At 49.3% G+C, this 17,998-nt stretch overlaps 1 protein-coding gene across 4 annotated transcripts in view; it reads right to left on the reverse strand.

Moving 5' to 3' along the window:
• The window catches only part of TRIM67 (tripartite motif containing 67), a 168,690-nt gene that overhangs the window by 140,241 nt on the left and 10,451 nt on the right, over positions 1–17,998 (reverse strand). The gene's annotated exons all lie outside the window — the stretch shown is intronic.

A 17,998-nucleotide genomic window follows, 5' to 3' on the forward strand; every position in this document is an offset into this window, starting at 1 on the left:
CGTCCACAACGACCACTGCTTTGCTAAAAAAAAAAAATGAGGGTAAAGATGCTGGACTTGCCAAAGCATGTCTCCAGACCTAAACCCTATTATGTGTGGGGCATCCTCAAATGGAAGGTGGAGAAGCGCAAGGTGTCTAATGTCCACCAGCTCCATGATGTCATCATGGAGAAGTAGAAGAGGATTCCAATGGCTCCTGTGAAGTTCCAGTGAACTCCATGCCCAAGAGAGTTATGAGAAATAAGATTTTCTGGTCTGATGAGATGAAGATAGAACTGTTTGGTGATAATTCTAAGCGGTATGTGTGGAGAAATCCAGGCACTGCTCATCACCTGCCCAATACAATCCCAACAGTGAAACATGGTGGTGGCAGCATCATGCTATGGGGGTGTTTTTCAGCTGCAGGGACAGGACGACTGGTTGCAATTGAATGGAAGATAAGTGCGGCCAAGTACAGAGATATCCTGGAAGAAAACTTCTTCCAGAGTGCTCTGGACCTCAGACTTGACTGAAGGTTTACCTTCCAACAAGACAATGACCCTAAGCAAACAGCTAAAATAACAAAGGAGAGGCTTCAGAAAAACTCTGTGACCATTCTTGACTGGCCCAGTAAGAGCCGTGACCTAAACCCTATTGAGCATCTCTGGAAAGACCTGAAAGTGTCTGTCCACCAATGTTCACCATCCAACCTGACGGAATTGGAGAGGATCTGCACGGAAGAATGAACTGCTGAACGCTGCATGCAGGTGCATTGAAGTTCATCTGTGGGCAGAGTTAGTGCGTGGTGTGCTCCTGTCCCACAGATGAAGAGGAGCCGCAGTGCCAGCCAGCATCCCCCAGCACAAAATATGCCCTCCTGAGCTATATGGCCCCCCTGAGCTGTATGTCCTCCCCTGAGCTGTTTGGGCCCCCGTGAGCTATATGTACCCCCCAGATCTGTATGTGCCCCCCAAGAGTTGTATGTCCCCCCCACAGCTCTATGGGCCCCCCCCGAGCTGTATGAGCGGTCACCCAGAACTGTATGTGCCCCCAGAGATGTATGGGCCCCCAGAGCTGTATGTGTGCCTCCCAGAGCTGTATGTGCGGCCCTCCAGAACTGTTTGTATGCCCCCCCAGAACTGTATTTTCCCCAGAGCTGTGTGTCCCACCCCTGAACTGTAAGAGCCCTGGAGAGCTGTATGTGCTCCAGAGCTCTATGCCGCTCACCCCAGTAATGTGTATGCTCCCCCAGAGCTGTATGCCACCTCAATAACATCTATGGCCCTCAGTAATGTGTATGCCCCCCAGTAATATGTCTGCCCGTCAGTAATATGTTGCCCCCCAGTAATACGTATGCTCCTCAATAGTGTATATGCCCCCCAGTAATGTGTATGTCCTCCAAGTAATGCCTATGCCCCAGCCCCTTCTGTGGTGTATATTGTGTAGCCCCCAGCGCCTTCTGTGATGTACGTACTGTAGCCCCCAGCCCCACCTGTGATGTATATACTGTAGCCCCCAGTTTATCCTGTGATGTATATACAGCAGTGTCAGTGTGCACTGTGCATGGTCATTTCTATTAGTGCCTGTACAGCCACATGCCCAGGAGGAGTTGGGTGGAGACAAGCGGGGGAGGTGAGTGAAGCTGCTGCCGGCTTTCCCATTTTAAATATATATCTAATGTCTGTGTGCATGTATTATGTGTATATCGATGTATGTCCATGTATATGACTGTGTCTATATTTATGTCTGTTTATATGTATTTTTGTGAATTTGTCTTCAAATATGTATATGTACGTATGCCTGTATGTGTATGTATCTGTGTTGGTGCGTGTCTGTGTGTGCATGGGGCCCACTGAGACCGTTTTGCCTGGCACCCATGAAAACCTGGAGCCGGACCTGAGTTACAGGATGAAATTTATTGTGATATTTATGTTGACAGTAAAATAATAAGGCTGAAATTATTAGCAGTGTTGTTTCACTATTGTTAACAGAGAAGAAGCCACAAATACATGAAATCAATTTGCTCAATGTATGGTATGTCTGGCAGGTAAAGAATCAGTTTGCTTATTTCTATGCAGAATATGCATATACTTCATGAAAAGAACAAACCTGCAAGATTACATCTATATCATAGCCTTCTCTTATAAATCCCTATTGTATAAACCAGTAGTATTCATAAATCAGTGGATTTAACAGGAATACACTAAGTGCTCACTAAGTAGGTTTTATTATCATTCCTGTACACAACAAGGTTTGTTTGTTTTTTTAATTAAACACATTTCTGGCATATTGATTTACCATTATACGTACTGTACTGCAGGAACCATTTGCCTATTCTCCCAAGGTAAAAGGACTGAATGAGATCATGGAATCTACAGTAAAGTGGAGAGCGTTACGTGACTTCCTCATAGATTGGCCATTAATTCAGCTCTTGTGACTTGAAGGCACCTGACATTACAACAATACCACATTACAAGTTGTAGTTTCTATATTCACCAGTATATTGCTTTATTTATATAATTATGATGTTTTATGATGAATCTTATTATTATTTGGCATACATTTACAGTAGGTTGCTATGTTGAATTACTGCTATAAATTTCCCAATCTCTCCCTTTTTTTTTCCTTGGAAAAAAGATCACTAAAGTTTAATGAGCTTGTTCTGTAAACTGTTTGGTTGAACAATGCTGTCCTCAAAAAAACAGATTGGGGCGGACCAGTACAACCCACCTGGAGTGGTCACCACCCTAAACTGTACTGGTATGCTGTGCTGCACATGTACGGTAGATACAATTAAAGACTGTAGTTGTGCAGGGCAGGGCCATTGTCAGCACCTGGCGCACCTGGGCAAATGCCGGGACCCTAGACAGCCGGGGGGTCTACTCGCCATGTCAGTGGCGGAGATCAGTTCTGCGGTGTCCGGGATGAGTTCCAGGGACAACAAATTTCAGGCCGAACGTTCCTGGCTGCCAGCCCTGCACTTGTTCCCACAGCGTTCAGTTGCGTTGTGTGCATGTGCATAGACGTTCATCTGTGGGCAGAGCTAGAATGCCGTTCACTCCTGAACCACAGATGAAGAGAGGCAGGAGCCGCAGCGGATCAACAGGAAGCAGGCCCAGAGCTGTATGTGCACCCTCCCAGTTCCCCCTAACTGTATGGGCCCCAAGACCTGTATGGGCCCCCAGACCTGTATGAGCCACCCCCAGAGCAGAATGGACTCCCAGACATGTATGAGCCACCATCCCAGAGCAGTATGGGCCCCCCAGACCTGTATGAGCCACCCTTCCAGAGCAGTATGGGCCCCCAGACCTGTATGAGCCACCCTTCCAGAGCAGTATGGGCCCCCAGACCTGTATGAGCCACCCCAGAGCAGAATGGACTCCCAGACCTGTATGAGCCACCATCCCAGAGCAGTATGGGCCCCCCAGACCTGTATGAGCCACCCTTCCAGAGCAGTATGGGCCCCCAGACCTGTATGAGCCACCCCAGAGCAAAATGGGCCCCCAGAGCAGTATACGCCAACGCCCAGAGCAGTATGAGCCCCCCAGACCTATATAAGTGTACTGCCCCCGTGCAAGCAGCCGGGCTGCAGCTGCCGCTCGGATCCGGATCCACGGTGGCTCGAGGGGTCTCCGGACCCGGGGGTCGCGCGGTCACTCAATTAAAAGAAGGGGGGAAGATATGTACAGGGGGTTTTTGGAAGATTTGTGACGCCACCCATGGTGCGTGGTAATTAGAGATGAGCGAGCCTCTGAAGGCTCGAGTTTGGTTCGGTTCGTCGAACGGAGGCCGCGTTCGAGTTCAGTTCGATGAACCTCTCGAACCCCTTTGAAAACAATGGGAGGCAAACACAAACACATAAAAACACATAGAAAACACCTTCAAAGGTGTCCAAAAGTTGACAAACAACTATCAAGACACCACAAACTCATGGGAAAGTGACAAGGACATATACTCATGCGAAAACAAAACAGCTGGATGAGGAAAAAGAGGAGGAGTCACAGATATAAGCATGTCATGCCCTTCTAAAATCATGTAAAACACAGCAAGGGGACTCCAACAAGAGTCTCCCTTTTTTTTCCAAAAATTGGGCCACACAGACACCCCTTCAGTGGCATCACTTGTGCCCCAGTTGCAAACTTGACAAGTAGATTTGCATCAAGCACATTCAAAAATACGCCAGTCTTAACTGTCCCCAGGATGACACCGGGGTAGGTAGCAAAGTCTTTGCTGAACCATGACTTGTTCATCTTGGCTCGTTTTTAAAAACACAGCAAGGGGACTCCAAGCAGAGTCTCCCTTTTTTCCAAAAATTGGGCCCCACAGACACCACTTCAGTGGCATCCCTTGTGCCCCAGTTGCAAACTTGACATCTAGATTTGCATCAAGCACATTCAAAAATACGCCAGCCTTAATTGTCCCCAGGATGACACCGGGGTAGGTAGCAAAGTCTTTGCTGAACCATGACTTGTTCATCTTGGCTCTTTTTTAAAAACACAGCAAGGGGACTACAAGCAGAGTCTCCCTTTTTTCCAAAAATTGGGCCCACAGACACCACTTCAGTGGCATCATTTGTGCACCAGTTGCAAACTTGACAGGTAGATTTGCATCAAGCACATTCAAAAATACGCCATCCTTTACTCTCCCCAGGATGACACCGGGGTAGTAAAGTCCTTTATGACTTGTTCATCTCAATGAACGTTAGTCTGTCCACATTGTCACTGGAGAGACGCGTGCACTTATCTGTCAGCACACACCCAGCAGCACTGAAGACATGTTCTGAGACAATGCTGGCTGCGGGACACGACAAGATCTCCAAGGCGTAAGTGGCGAGCTCAGGCCATTTTTCAAGATTGGAAGCCCAAAATGAGCAAGGCTCCAGTTGCACAGTCATGCCATCGATGTTAATTTGGAGATACTCCTGTATGATCCTCTCCAGCCGTTGACAATGTGTCAGACTTCTTGTCTCTTGTGGCCTTGCATTGGATGGTCTAAAAAAATTATGAAACGATTCCATAAAATTGCTGTCACCAGCACCAGATACGATGTTGCTGGTACGGTTTGACTGATAATGATGAGACAGTCCCATGTTTGGCAAGTTACAACTGGGAGATTCACTCCGTGCACCACTGGTGTTTGGTGGAAAAGCCGAGCTAAGATTGAGTAACAGCTTCTGCTGATATTCCTGCATACGTGCGTCCCTTTCTATGGCTGGAATTATTTCTCCAAATTTGGACTTGTATCGGGGATCTAATAGTGTGGCAACCCAATAGTCATCATCACTTCTAATTCGGACAATCCGAGGGTCATGTTGTAGGTAGTGCAGCAAGAAGGCGCTCATGTGTCTTGCGCATCCATGCGGACCAAGTCCTCGCTGTGTTTGTGGTGGCGGGGTGATAACCATGCTTTCTTCTTCTGACATGTCCCCCCAACCTAGTTCAACCGAAATTTGACCATGGTCTCCCTCATCTGCTGAGTCACCATGTCCATCGAGAGTTCGTCCTCCATTTCTTCCTGGGCTCCTGCACCTTCCTCAACATTTCGGCTGCTACCATGCGCCCTTGTTAATCCCTCTCCCCCACCGTCCCATGCCTGCCGCCTTGGTGATGCTGAACGTCTGGACCTTGTAGATGTTGGTATCCCTTGCGCATATGAATCCTCCTGTACTTCCTCCCCTTCCTCTTGTCCCAACACCTGACTCCGAATAGTGTTTAGCGTCTGCTCCAGCATGTAAATGACTGGAATTGTCATGCTGCTAATGGCATTTTCAGCGCTAAACATATTCGTCGCCATGTCGAAACTGTGCAGAAGGGTGCATAGGTCCTTGATCTGAGACCACTCCAGCAGTGTGATCTGCCCCACTTCTGCATCTCGTTGGCCCAGGCTATACGTCATAACGTATTGCACCAGGGCTCGGCGGTGCTGCCACAGTCGCTGCAACATGTGGAGAGTGGAATTCCAGCGTGTCGGCACATCACATTTCAGGCGATGAACTGGCAGGCCGAAAGACTTCTGGAGCAATGCAAGTCGGTCAGCTGCGGTGGTTGAACGGCGGAAGTGAGCAGAGAGTGACCGTGCCCTGTGCAGAAGCCCATCTAGGCCGGGATAGTGGGTTAAAAATTGCTGGACAACAAGGTTCAACACGTGAGCCATACAAGGCACGTGTGTCACCTTGTCCCGGCAAAAGGCTGCACCCAGGTTTGCAGCATTGTCGCACACGGCCTTCCCTGGCTGCAGGTTGAGTGGAGACAACCATTTACTAAACTCGCTCGCAAGAGCTGACCACAACTCCTCAGCTGTGTGACTCTTATTTCCAAGACATTTCAAGGTAAAGACCGCCTGATGCCGATGAGCTCTGCTGCCAGCATAGTAAGGAGGTGTGCGGGATTCCTTGTGCGCAGTTACAACGCGGGTGGCCTGACCAGGCAGGCTTGGGGCAGAGGTGGAGGACCCAGACGAGGTTGAGGAGGCAGAAGCAGTGGAGGAACTTCTACATACAGAGAATTGACACACAAGTCGTGGGGACGGCAAGACTTGTTCAGCAGACCCTTCTCCATCTCTCACCATAGTTACCCAGTGCCCAGTCAGTGACATGTAACGACCCTGTCCATGCTTACTGGTCCAAGTATCGGTGGTGAAATGCACCCTGTCACACACACAGTTTCTCAAGGAAGTGGTGATGTTCTGTGCGACATGCTGGTGTAGCGCAGGCACACCTTTCTTGGAGAAGTAGTGGTGACTGGGCATCTGGTACTGGGGCACTGTGACTGACATAAGGTCTCAAAAATCCTCTGTGTCCACCAGGCGGAAAGGCAGCATTTTGTAAGCCAAGAGCTTACAGAGGGTGAAAGTCAACCTCTTAGCTTTGTCATGGCTCGGAGGAAATGGCCTTTAATTGGTCCACATCTGAGGGACCGAGATCTGGCTGCTGTGTGGAGATGGTGTGGAGTAGGGTGTCCCTGGAAAACTGCAGGTCTGTGAGGAAAGTGCAGGCAGAGACATGATGTTGCCTTCATCCAAAGTTGGTGCTCTTGATGTCTGAGAGAGCTCTACACCAGCACTTGCTTCCCCTTCCAAAACAACTGACAACCTGACAAGCAAACTGTCTGTTGCGGTTAAAGAGGTGGAAGATCTATGTGGAAAAACATGTGTGACAGCTGTCCCCACAGTCATAGAGGAGGAAGAGCGCGTGGATGCACTAGAAGGGGCAGACGTTGGTTGGCCCCCTCCGCTAGCCCGCATTGTAGCACGGTGAGCTTCCCACTGGGACTTATGCTTGTTATTCATGTGACGATTAATGGAACAAGTTGTCAAACTAGTGAGGTTTTGGCCTCTACTTACAGATTGGCGACAAATCTTACAGATCACATGATATGGGAGATCCTTTGCGATGTCAAAAAAGGACCAGGCTAGGCAAGGCTTAGAGGACATGCGACCTGCAGAGCCACCCCGACTTGTGCTCAGAGGTAGAGTTGTGGCTGAGGTTGCAGTTGTTGACGTGCTACCAGTACTCCGACTCTGTCCAGGAAGGCACAAGGTAACTTCGTCGTCAGTCGCATCCTCCTCCACCGCCTCTGGTGACCTCCTCGAGTGCCTGACTGTGGGTGGACAGTAAGTGGGATCTAGAACTTCATCATCAAGCGTTGTGTTTGCACTCCCCTCGCCCTCAGACCTAACCTCTTCCTGCCCTGACTGAATAATTAAGTTGTCATCCCAATCAGGTATCTGCGTCTCATCGTCATCAGTATGTTCCTCATTGTCTCCACCAACAGGTGTTACAGTTTGGGAATGAGGGTCTACATTATGCTCAGAAACTTGGTCATCAGGGCCTGAATCTGAGTCACAAAGCTTCTGGGCATCACTGCAGACCATTTCCTGGTCTGTACTCACTGTAGCTTGGGAGCAGAGCTCTGATTTCCAGGCTATAGTGTGACTAAACAGCTCTGCAGACTCAGCCATCTCTGTTACACCATACTCTGCAGGGCGGGTGGAGACTTGAGAGCTGGGAGAAAGCAAGTGCGATTGCGGTGACAACTCAGACAACTGTTGTTTTTTGGATGTTGAAGTTGAGGTGGAGGAGAGGCCACTTGTTGGAGCACTTGTGATCCATTCAAGCATGTTCTTTTTTTGTGCATCATCTAACTTTGTTACAGTTGTTTGGTTCCGTAAAAAGGTAGCACATCCGATTGTCCACGGAAAGTAGTAGACATCTTACTTTTGCTGGAAGATGGCCTTTCTTGATCAGATGTTAATGTAGCTTTCTCACCTACCCCACGGACACAAACTTTTTTTCCTTATCCAACACGCCTGTTCCCCTTTCCACCAGCATCTGTCCTGTTGCCACTCATTTTGTTAGCAACAAGATTGGACACTTAAAATGTGGTAGCAAAAATGGACAGGTGTGTAGCATGCACAGGTGCTGTACCGTGATTGGCAGCAAAGAAATACTAAGGTAGTATCCCAGACAATTTTAGTATGCCCCTAACAGTGGCAGCACAGTTTGCAATTAGAATTACGTAGCTAAAAATGGACAGGTGTGTAAAATGCAGAGGTGGTCTAGCTTTATTGACAGCTGAAGAACCAACACTGACTATCCCAGTCAATTTTAGTATGCCCCTAACAGTGGCAGCACAGTTTGCAATTAGAATTGCGTAGCAAAAATGGACAGGTGTGTAGCATACCAGGTGCTGTATCGTGATCGGCAGCAAAGGAACACTAAGGGGCACTTTGCACACTGCGACATCGCAGGTGCGATGTCGCTGGGGTCAAATTGAAAATGATGCACTTCCGGCATCGCATGCGACATCGCAGTGTGTAAAGACTGGATGATACGATTAACGAGCGCAAAAGCGTCGTAATCGTATCATCGGTACAGCGTCGGCGTAATCCATAATTACGCTGACGCAATGGTCCGATGTTGTTCCTCGCTCCTGCGGCAGCACACATCGCTGTGTGTGAAGTCGCAGGAGCGAGGAACGTCTCCTACCGGCCTCACTGCGGCTTCCGTAGGATATGCGGAAGGAAGGAGGTGGGCGGGATGTTTACATCCTGCTCATCTCCGCCCCTCCGCTCTGATTGGCCGCCTGCCGTGTGACGTCGCAGTGACGCCGCACGACCCGCCCCTTAACAAGGAGGCGGGTCGCCGACCACAGGGACGTCGCACGGCAGGTGAGTGTGTGTGTGAAGCTGGCGTAGCGATAACTTTCGCTACGCCAGCTATCACCACATATCGCTGCTGCGACGGGGGCGGGGACTATCGCACTCGGCATCGCAGCATCGGCCTGCGATGTCTTAGTGTGCAAAGCCCGCCTATGGGCGGCTTTGCACGTTGCAACATCGCACATGCAATGTCGGTGGGGTCAAATCGAAAGTGACACACTTCCGGCGTCACTTTCGAGATCGTAGTGTGTAAATGCTAGATGATACGATTAACGAGCGCAAAAGCGTCGTTATCGTATCATCATTGCAGGCTCTGACTTTTTCATAATTATGCTGCAGCGACAGGTACGATGTAGTTCCTCGCTCCTGCGGCTGCACACATCGCTGTGTATAACGCCGCAGGAGCGAGGAACATCAGCTTACCTGCCGCCGCCGGCTATGCGGAAGGAAGGAGGTGCTAACAAAAAGTATGCTCTTTGCTATATGATGACATTTGATACTGACTCGCCCACCCCAGGGCTATGGGACACCCGGTGCCGGGCCGGACTAGTCCGGGGGTCGTCAGTGGTGGCTGGGCCCGACTCCGTGACCCTGGCGGGAGTCAATTAATATGGCTGCAGTGTTGGGGGTGATTAAAGTTTATATTTGTCGTGACGCCACCTGTGGTTTGTGGCTATTAAGCCGCCGCTGCTGTATGGGGCCTCCGGGGCTGATGGAATGGCAGCTTGGATGGTCCTGCTCCCCACAGGTGGAGCGGTGCCCCGGGGACACTGTTAGTGCTTGTGTCTATGCAGTGATGGAAGTCTATGTAGATGAAATAACAGAGGCAACACCAAGGGTGCAGTTTCAAGTTGTTTACTCACAGTTCCTGGTAGGTGCACACTGGTGCCTCTGGACTGCTGAGACCCACTGTCAGGGACCTCCGCCGATCCTGGGTACATCTGGGGGTAAAAGCCGGTACACCCCTCTATGTGTTCCTTTCTTCAGCTGTCTCCTTAAGCCTAGCCTTTGTTGGCTGAATCTGGCTCTGCCTCCACTACAGCCTCCGGGCCAGGGGCTTGCCCTTTCTAGAGGTTCTGTTGTGGGCTGTGGCCCGGGGAGCTTGCAGCTTTCCCTGGGCCTCGGTTTTTACTTTTGGAGATGACTTTTCCTCCTCCAGTTTCTAGGGACCGTCCCCTGTGTGCAGCTTGATCCCTCCACCGATATTCCTGTGGAACAGGCCACGAGCCTGAAAGCTATCTGTGGCCCTGGAATCCCTTCTTTTCTCTACTTGGTGTCACCTGGACCCTCTGAGTCGCAGGGTCTTCACCAGGAAGCGTCACTTTCTTCTCTTGCTCCTGACTGACTAGAGCACTTCTTCTTTCAGCTCTCTCTGCAGACTCACACTTCTCACTTCTCTGCCTCCCGCAGACTTCCTCACTCCCCTCCTCCCTGAGGTAAACTGAAACTCTCTCTCTTTACCTTCCTCACTACTCTGCTCTTGGGTGGCTCCTCCCACCCCCCAGTTGCTAAGCTACCACCCTATGGGAGCAGGGATGGGTCTTACGGCCCCTCCCACCATGCAGCATGGGAGGGTTGCTGCCACTGTCCCTGGTCCCTGTGTGTACCTAACAATGGGTGTAGTGTGAATTTGCCTGTGGGCCGGCGTTCACTCCTTTCCTTACCCAGGATTGGACATCACACCTCTGGCTGGGGTGCAATGTCTCTGTGGCGACGGAAGCCTCAGGGGCGCCACAATACTTTGGTAGACCAACCAAAACCTGGCCTAGTTGATACTTAAAGGGGTTGTTCAGTTTAAAGTGACAAATCTGTAGTTATTCTATGTGACTGCAGAGCTGTGAATCCTCACATATCACGAACTGTGTGCTTTGAGGATTCTCGGTCACGTGGCCGCAAGTATGTGATATGCAGACTCCCTGCCGGAATCCAACTAGATGAGAGCAGCCTCACTCAATGCAAATGTGTTGAATGAGGCTGCGTTCTGGGCTCTGATGCTGGAGAATCGTCACAGTGCACAAGAAGCTGCAAAAAATAATACTGTCATGTCACACTAGGTAAGGGGGAGTACCAAGCAATCGGCGAAAGACAAGGGAAAGGAAACTCTGTGTCTAGGGGTGCGGGAGATGGTGACCACTGACCAAATCTATCGCTGGCTCCTGGGTTCCCTCACCAACCTAGATATGTTCTGCACCTATGTGCCGAGCCAGATACCTGATCCTGGGATGACCCTAGAGTTGGACCCTAGATAGGGAAAGGTTTTGTCAACCCCGCTAAATACTAAATAAGACACATGTAGCAAACACATGGGAAAAGCGCATGAACAACTTATCTCCAGATGTATCAGCAAGAAGTTCAGCAAAGAGCAGCAACAAACCTACAGATGAGTGCAAGCTGTGTGCTTGCATCCAGAGCTTGTGAAGGAACTGAATATCACTAGCACAAGTCCAGGGAAAATGCGAGTATTTAAACCCAAGGGGAAATACAGATGATTAGCAGCTGAAGGGAAGTGGAGCTCTGCTCCGTCCTAAAGCGAAAAGGACAAGAACCCAGCAAAGGAGATACCTAGTACACTGAATACGGACAGCAGGAATAATAGAAAGTCAGGGGGCATTTTGAGCAGCCAAATGCTGTAACCTTCAATTGCTGGATACCAGAGAACTGTCTGTCACCAGTGACATATACGTTGATATCTGCATCCAATGTCTTAAGGCGGCGTTACAAGACAAGAGCGATCGCGCCCGCCCCCCGTCATTTGTGCATCATGGGCAATTCGTTGGCCCCCGTAACGCGTAGTGTCCATGTCTCGGACGAGTCCCACCCCAGCAGCGGTCGAACTGCTCGGATCCGGGTGACACTGCTCGTGGCTCGAGGGTCTATGGACCCGGGGGCTCGGGGTCACGTCGAAACGTGATGAGGGGTTATTTACAGGGGAGTTAGATGGTTCATGATTCCACCCGTGGTGTGCGGTAATAGGGAGTACCGCCGCTGCCGTTCCGAGTACCCGGGGTGATGGAGTAGGGCAGCTAGATGACGTTACCCTCCACAGGTATGGAAAGGCCCCGGGACCCTGGAAGGGGGGATGGATTGCAGGGGGAGCGCAGACTCGCTGGTTGCAGGGGTTAATCAGGTACTCACTCAGAAGGAAAGCAGACGCTGACAACATGGTAAACCAAGTCTCTGGGTGCCGCTGCCCTTTTGGGGAGCTCGTCCGGATCCTGTCCCCTGCGGCATTGCCTGGTGGTCTGTCGCCTGCCTCCGTGCACAGTGTTTTAGAGTGTCCAGATGGCCCGTAAGCTTGGAGCTTTCCGGGCCCCGCTCCCTACTATGAGTAGCAGAGGAGCTTGCTCTCAAGAGCTCACGCTTGGGATTTCAGTGGGCTGCTTTGCTTGGAAAGCCCTATCCCCCTTATTGTGCTAGTGCCCCCGTTCTCTGAGCTTTGTGGGGACAGTCCATATAAGCCCTGTCCTCCGCAGGTTAATTGCCGGGTTGCTTGAAGCTTCTCCCCGACCTAGGGTCCATGTACCCCGACGTGCCTTTTGTCCCAGCGCGGCTATTGAACTGCGGCTGCTGGCTATCCTCCAAGACTAGCCAAGCACCCAGTCCTAATCTCCCGCGACCGGGTCCCCGACTCCTCCGGGTCCAGACCACTGTCTGCGACCTAATCTGCTTCTCCCATGGGAGCTCCAACTCCCAGCTTCCTCCGAGCTCCTCACAGCTCGAGGGCTACCACTGAACTGAACTTTTCACCTCCCACCTCCCTGCCTGACCCCTAGGTGGGCAGCCCTATTCCAGCTTAGCAACCCACTGGTGTGCCTGACAGGGTAAGGTGCGAGGTGTGACTAGGATTTGTAGATGCTGGTGGAGGCAGTACTGCAAGATGGGGACCCAGAACAATGAGGGTTGAGTCCTGCACTGGGAGATAAAGAGCGTGCAATACCCTGTGACGACCTGACTAGTCCAGGGGCGTCACATCCATCAACTGTTATCTTTTAACTATAATAAATACAAACACCTTTTATTCTACTGGCCCATCTGTTTGATCAGCAGCTCACCTAACATCGCATTATTTTTCTTTTTACCTCTAATGCAAAGATTGAGTCTACTTCTCCCCTTTTTATCTGGTTTCATGTGTGATTATCATATTGCCCACATCTGTTACTTGCCACAGGTGTGTTTGAATGATCATTGTATGCTTGAAACAAAGTTGCTTACCCACAATTTTGGAAGGGTGCCAACAATTTTTTCCTGTCCATTTTGGGGGTGTTGAGTGAAATTATGTCCAATTTGCCTTTTTTTCCCTCAGTTTGTTGTTCCAATATACATAAAGGAAACAGGCATGTGTATAACAAAATGTGTAATTGAGATAATTTTCTTGGAGGCCAGCAAATCTCCTTACCTCCTTTTTTTTCATTAGCCAGGCAACGCCACAATTGTGGTGTAACTCACACATAACATCTCCCCAGCCTGACTTATCAAGAAGAGTCTTGAATTTTGGGAAGTTAGAAGATTCACAGACCTCCCGCCCAGTGGTCACAGATTACTGAGATTCTCAAATCTCTAATAAACCCCATTTGCTTATTATAGCAACATATGCAATCATAATGCCCCACTGGTCTGTGTATGTAAAATCCAATCCCAATTAGATGCCGGGTGGACTACCAGGCGGGATAGGAACGAGTTATTAGGTTGTAAGAAGTCGGCTTCTGATTGGAAGGAATGTTCAGTGTTAAATAAAACCTATTCCATGTAGGGCTGGGGCCTATTGAAATGAGTTACATAGCGATCCAGCTTCCCTAGACTTCTAAAAAGCAGAAACAGTAATAGTTGTATGCAGATTCCAATTTAAGGAATAAAGCGCTAATATGGAAAATACATAATATAAAATGGGACCATAATAATTGGGATAAAAAAGTCCCAGCTTTCGAAGGGTTTTGATAGGCACTTACAACAAGTTTAGGACAAAAAAATACAAAAATCAAAAGTAATACATTTGAAAAAGGGGGGAATTGGGCTCTAATAAGGAAAAAAAGAATTGAAAATGGGACCATAATAGTTTTTGGGTTTTTTAAGTCCTAACTTTCCCTGTGTTCTGATAGGCGCTGGAAAGTTGATACTTGGAATGAAATTAAAGTTCACAAGATGGAGGCTAATATACTGTAGAGATCGTGAAAGGAGACACAATAGCTAGTCTAAAAAAGTCCCAGCTTTCCCAGGATTCTGATAGGCACTGTAAAGCTGAGTACTTGAGATAAAAATCAAAAGAAAGATATGTATCAAGTAAGACGGACCTAGCTTCCCTGAAAGTGCAAAATCTGTGATCAGAACCAAATCTAAATCAATGTTGCTTTCAAACAACAATAATATAGAAATAAACAGATGGATACATTTTTTTTGAACTAATGATTAATACTAGAACTGTGCAAATACATTTTAAACACTAAAATAATCTGAGCGCTTTGGCATATAAAATGTGTCTAATTGTATTCTTACAAAGGAGCACATAAGCTACTATCCTTCATACCCTAGTAGACATATGTAAACAACATAGAATGGAACATAATTACTATACAACCAGGGTAATGATACACATAGTTGTGAATGCATACACCCACCTGCTCTCTCTTGACTTGGAATAGAGTCGTTTGTTTTTATTGTGATTTTAAAAATAAACTTCACATTGATTTGAACCAACTGGACTATACTGGGAGATCTGGTAAGGCCTATGTCCTTAGTGGTTTCCTTTGGATACCAATGCCATACCATTTGATTACCATTTTCCAGAAAATTTGGCATTCACTCTTGAAGGGACCTGAACATTGACGGCAACTGCTAACCATATTTACCTATATACTGTGCAGTAGCGTTGTCCCTAATTAGCACAACCTTGAAGTGGGGGAGGGGATATTACATAAAATCTTTGTTTGCCACTAAGCTGACGTGCTAATCATACAGCGCCTCCATACCATGTTTCCAGAAAAATAAGACCTACCTCAAAAAAAAGACCTAGTCAGTTTTTTGGGATTTTTTGAGTATGCTTAAAATCAGGGCCTTAGCCTGAAGGGTGCCCCGTGCAAAACTACCCTTTGGTGCCCCCGCCCTACTGATTTTTTACCCAGTTTCCCCGGAAATAAACGAGAACCAGAGGCCATTTTTTTGTATCCTAAGGCTGAGGCTACACGGGGTTATGTGCGAGTCCTCGCATGACACTCAGCTCATGATCGCAGCACAGTGGGAGCCGAGTGTCATGTGACTGTCATGCAACTGTGGTCCGATTGTGCGATCAGACCACAGCTGCGGAGGGGAGGGCCAGCACTGCAGCGGGGAGGGCCAGTACTGCAGAGGGGAGGGATTTATCTCCCTATCTCCTCCGTTGCCGGCTGATGCGAGACTCACACTGCTCTTGCGTTACACCGGTGTAATGCGAGAGCTATGCGATGTTTCTCTCACCTCATAGACTTGTTTGGGTGCGAGTGAAACATTATCGCATTGCACCCCCAGCATGCTGCGACTATTTTCTCGGTCTGATTAGGGCTGCGAAAACAATCGCTCATGGGCCTATATAGTAACATTGGTCCGAGTGGAATGCAATTTCTTTATTGCATTCCACTCACTTCGTATTACTCGCCGTGTGTCCTAGGCCTCAGAAAATTGCTCTCTTCAAATGTATTGTATAATAAACTCCTCCAGATTTGTGCTGGAGAATCTGCACCTCAAATACACATTAATTTCACCACATCTGACCTCGTCCTTATAGGAGTCTTCTGATCTCATTGTGGCGCCCCTGAGGCTTCCGTCGCCACAGGTCATTGCACCCCATCCAGCGGTGTGATGCCCCATTCTGGGAGAGGAAGAGAGTGAACTCCGGTCCCCTGGTAAATCCACACTACACCCATTGCTAGGAACACACTGGGACCAGGGAAAGTGGCAGACAACCCTCCCATGCTGCATGCTGGGAGGGGGTCATAAGACCCATCCCTGCTCCTATAGGGTAGATCAGAGCAACTGGGGAGGTGGGAGGAGCCATCTGAGAGCAGACACAGAGAGGAAGGTCAAGTTGAGTCAGTCGAAGAGAGGGAGGGGAAGGAGAAGGAGGCCTGCTGGAGGCAGGCAAGGAGGAGAAGAGAAAGGAAACAGAGCTCCAAGTCAGACAGGAGCTGAAAGAAAGAAAGAGACGCTTCCTAGTGAAGATCCTGGGACTCAGAGGGTCCAGGTGACACCACGCAGAGAACAGAAAGGGTCCCAGGGCCACGGGTAGTCCTAGAGGTACCACGGGTAGTTGTAGAGCTGCGGTGGCCTGCTCCACAAGAACATCGGTGGAGGGATCAAGCTGCAACAGGGGACGGTCCCTAGAAACCGGAGGAGTGCAAAATCATCTCCAAACAGTAAAAACCGAGGCCCAGGGAATGTTGTAAACTCCCCGGGCCACAGCCCACAGCAGTACCCCCAGAAAAGGGATAATCAGCCGACAGGTGACTCCCCAGCCTGGAGGCTGTTGTGGAGGCCAAGCCAGGTTCAACCTGCCAAGGCAAGGCTAAGGAAGACAGCTGAAGGTAGAGACACTTAAGAGAAGGGTACCGGCTTTTACTCTCAGAATCACCCAGAAACGGCGGAGGTCCCTGACAGTGGTCCCAGCAGTCCGAGGGTCCCTGCAGGACTGTGACAAGAATTGTGAGTAAAGAACTTGAAACTGTACCCTTGAAGTTGCCTCTGTTATTTCATCTGCATAGACACTCACAAGCACCAACAGTGTGCCCCGGGGCATTGCTCCACCTGTGGGGAGTAGTACCACCATTGCTGCCATATCATCCCCCGGAGGCCTTATACAGCAGCGGCGGCCTATTAGCCGCATACCACAGGTGGCGTCACGAACACAAACTTTAATTCAAGCCACATATTTTACTGACACCCACCAGGGCCACGGAGCCGGGCCCAGCCACCACTGACTACCACCGGACTAGTCCGGCCCGGCACCAGGTGTCCCACAGCCCTGGGGTGGGCGAGTCATTATCCATTTATGTTGTGTCCCTGGATATTACATTATGGATGGTACATGTGGATCTCACAAATGGGGCCCACATGTATGTGGAGAATGAGGCGCTGATGCTTTTTGTGGAGAGATGGTATAAATTCCTGTACACTTGGATGGGAGTTCTGTCTTCTCTTAACTAAGAGCGGTGCACGTTGTGGCCACATTGGTGGGATCAGCATCTACTATACAAATCCTGTGGATATGATATAAATCTACAGGATGAGAATATAAAATATTGCATGATGTAGCCAGTGGCCTGTAGTCCGTATACTCAAGACCACAAAGGCCCAAATACAGATGTTAAAGGGGATTGTACAAAATTATAAAAAAAATAACGTGTCCTGGATTTATATTTGGTGCTGCCTCTCAGCTCCACTGACCTGAGCAGACTGATGTGCAGTACCACATACACAACATGAGGACGGGGGGTGCTGTATATGTGTCGCTGCCTCTCAGCTCCTCTGCCCTCAGCAGACTGAGGTGCGAAACCACATACACACCTAGAGGATGGGGGCGCTGTGTATGTCTAGCTGCATCTCAGCTCCACTGCCCTGAGCAGACTGAGGGGCAGTACTACATACACAACATGAGGACATGGGGTTCTGTGTATGTGACGCTGCCTCTCAGCTCCTCTTTTCTGAGCAGACTGAGGTGCGAAACCACATACACACCATGAGGATGGGGGGTGCTGTGTATGTGTCAGTGCCTTTCATCTGCCTGCCCTGAGTAGACTGAGTTGCAGGACCACATACACAACTTAAGGATGGGGACGCTTTGTATGTGTCACTGCCTCTCAGCTCCTCTGCCCTGAGCAGACTGAGGTGCAGGACC

Source organism: Anomaloglossus baeobatrachus, chromosome 3 (assembly GCF_048569485.1).
Source record: "Anomaloglossus baeobatrachus isolate aAnoBae1 chromosome 3, aAnoBae1.hap1, whole genome shotgun sequence".
Classification (NCBI taxonomy): domain Eukaryota; kingdom Metazoa; phylum Chordata; class Amphibia; order Anura; family Aromobatidae; genus Anomaloglossus; species Anomaloglossus baeobatrachus.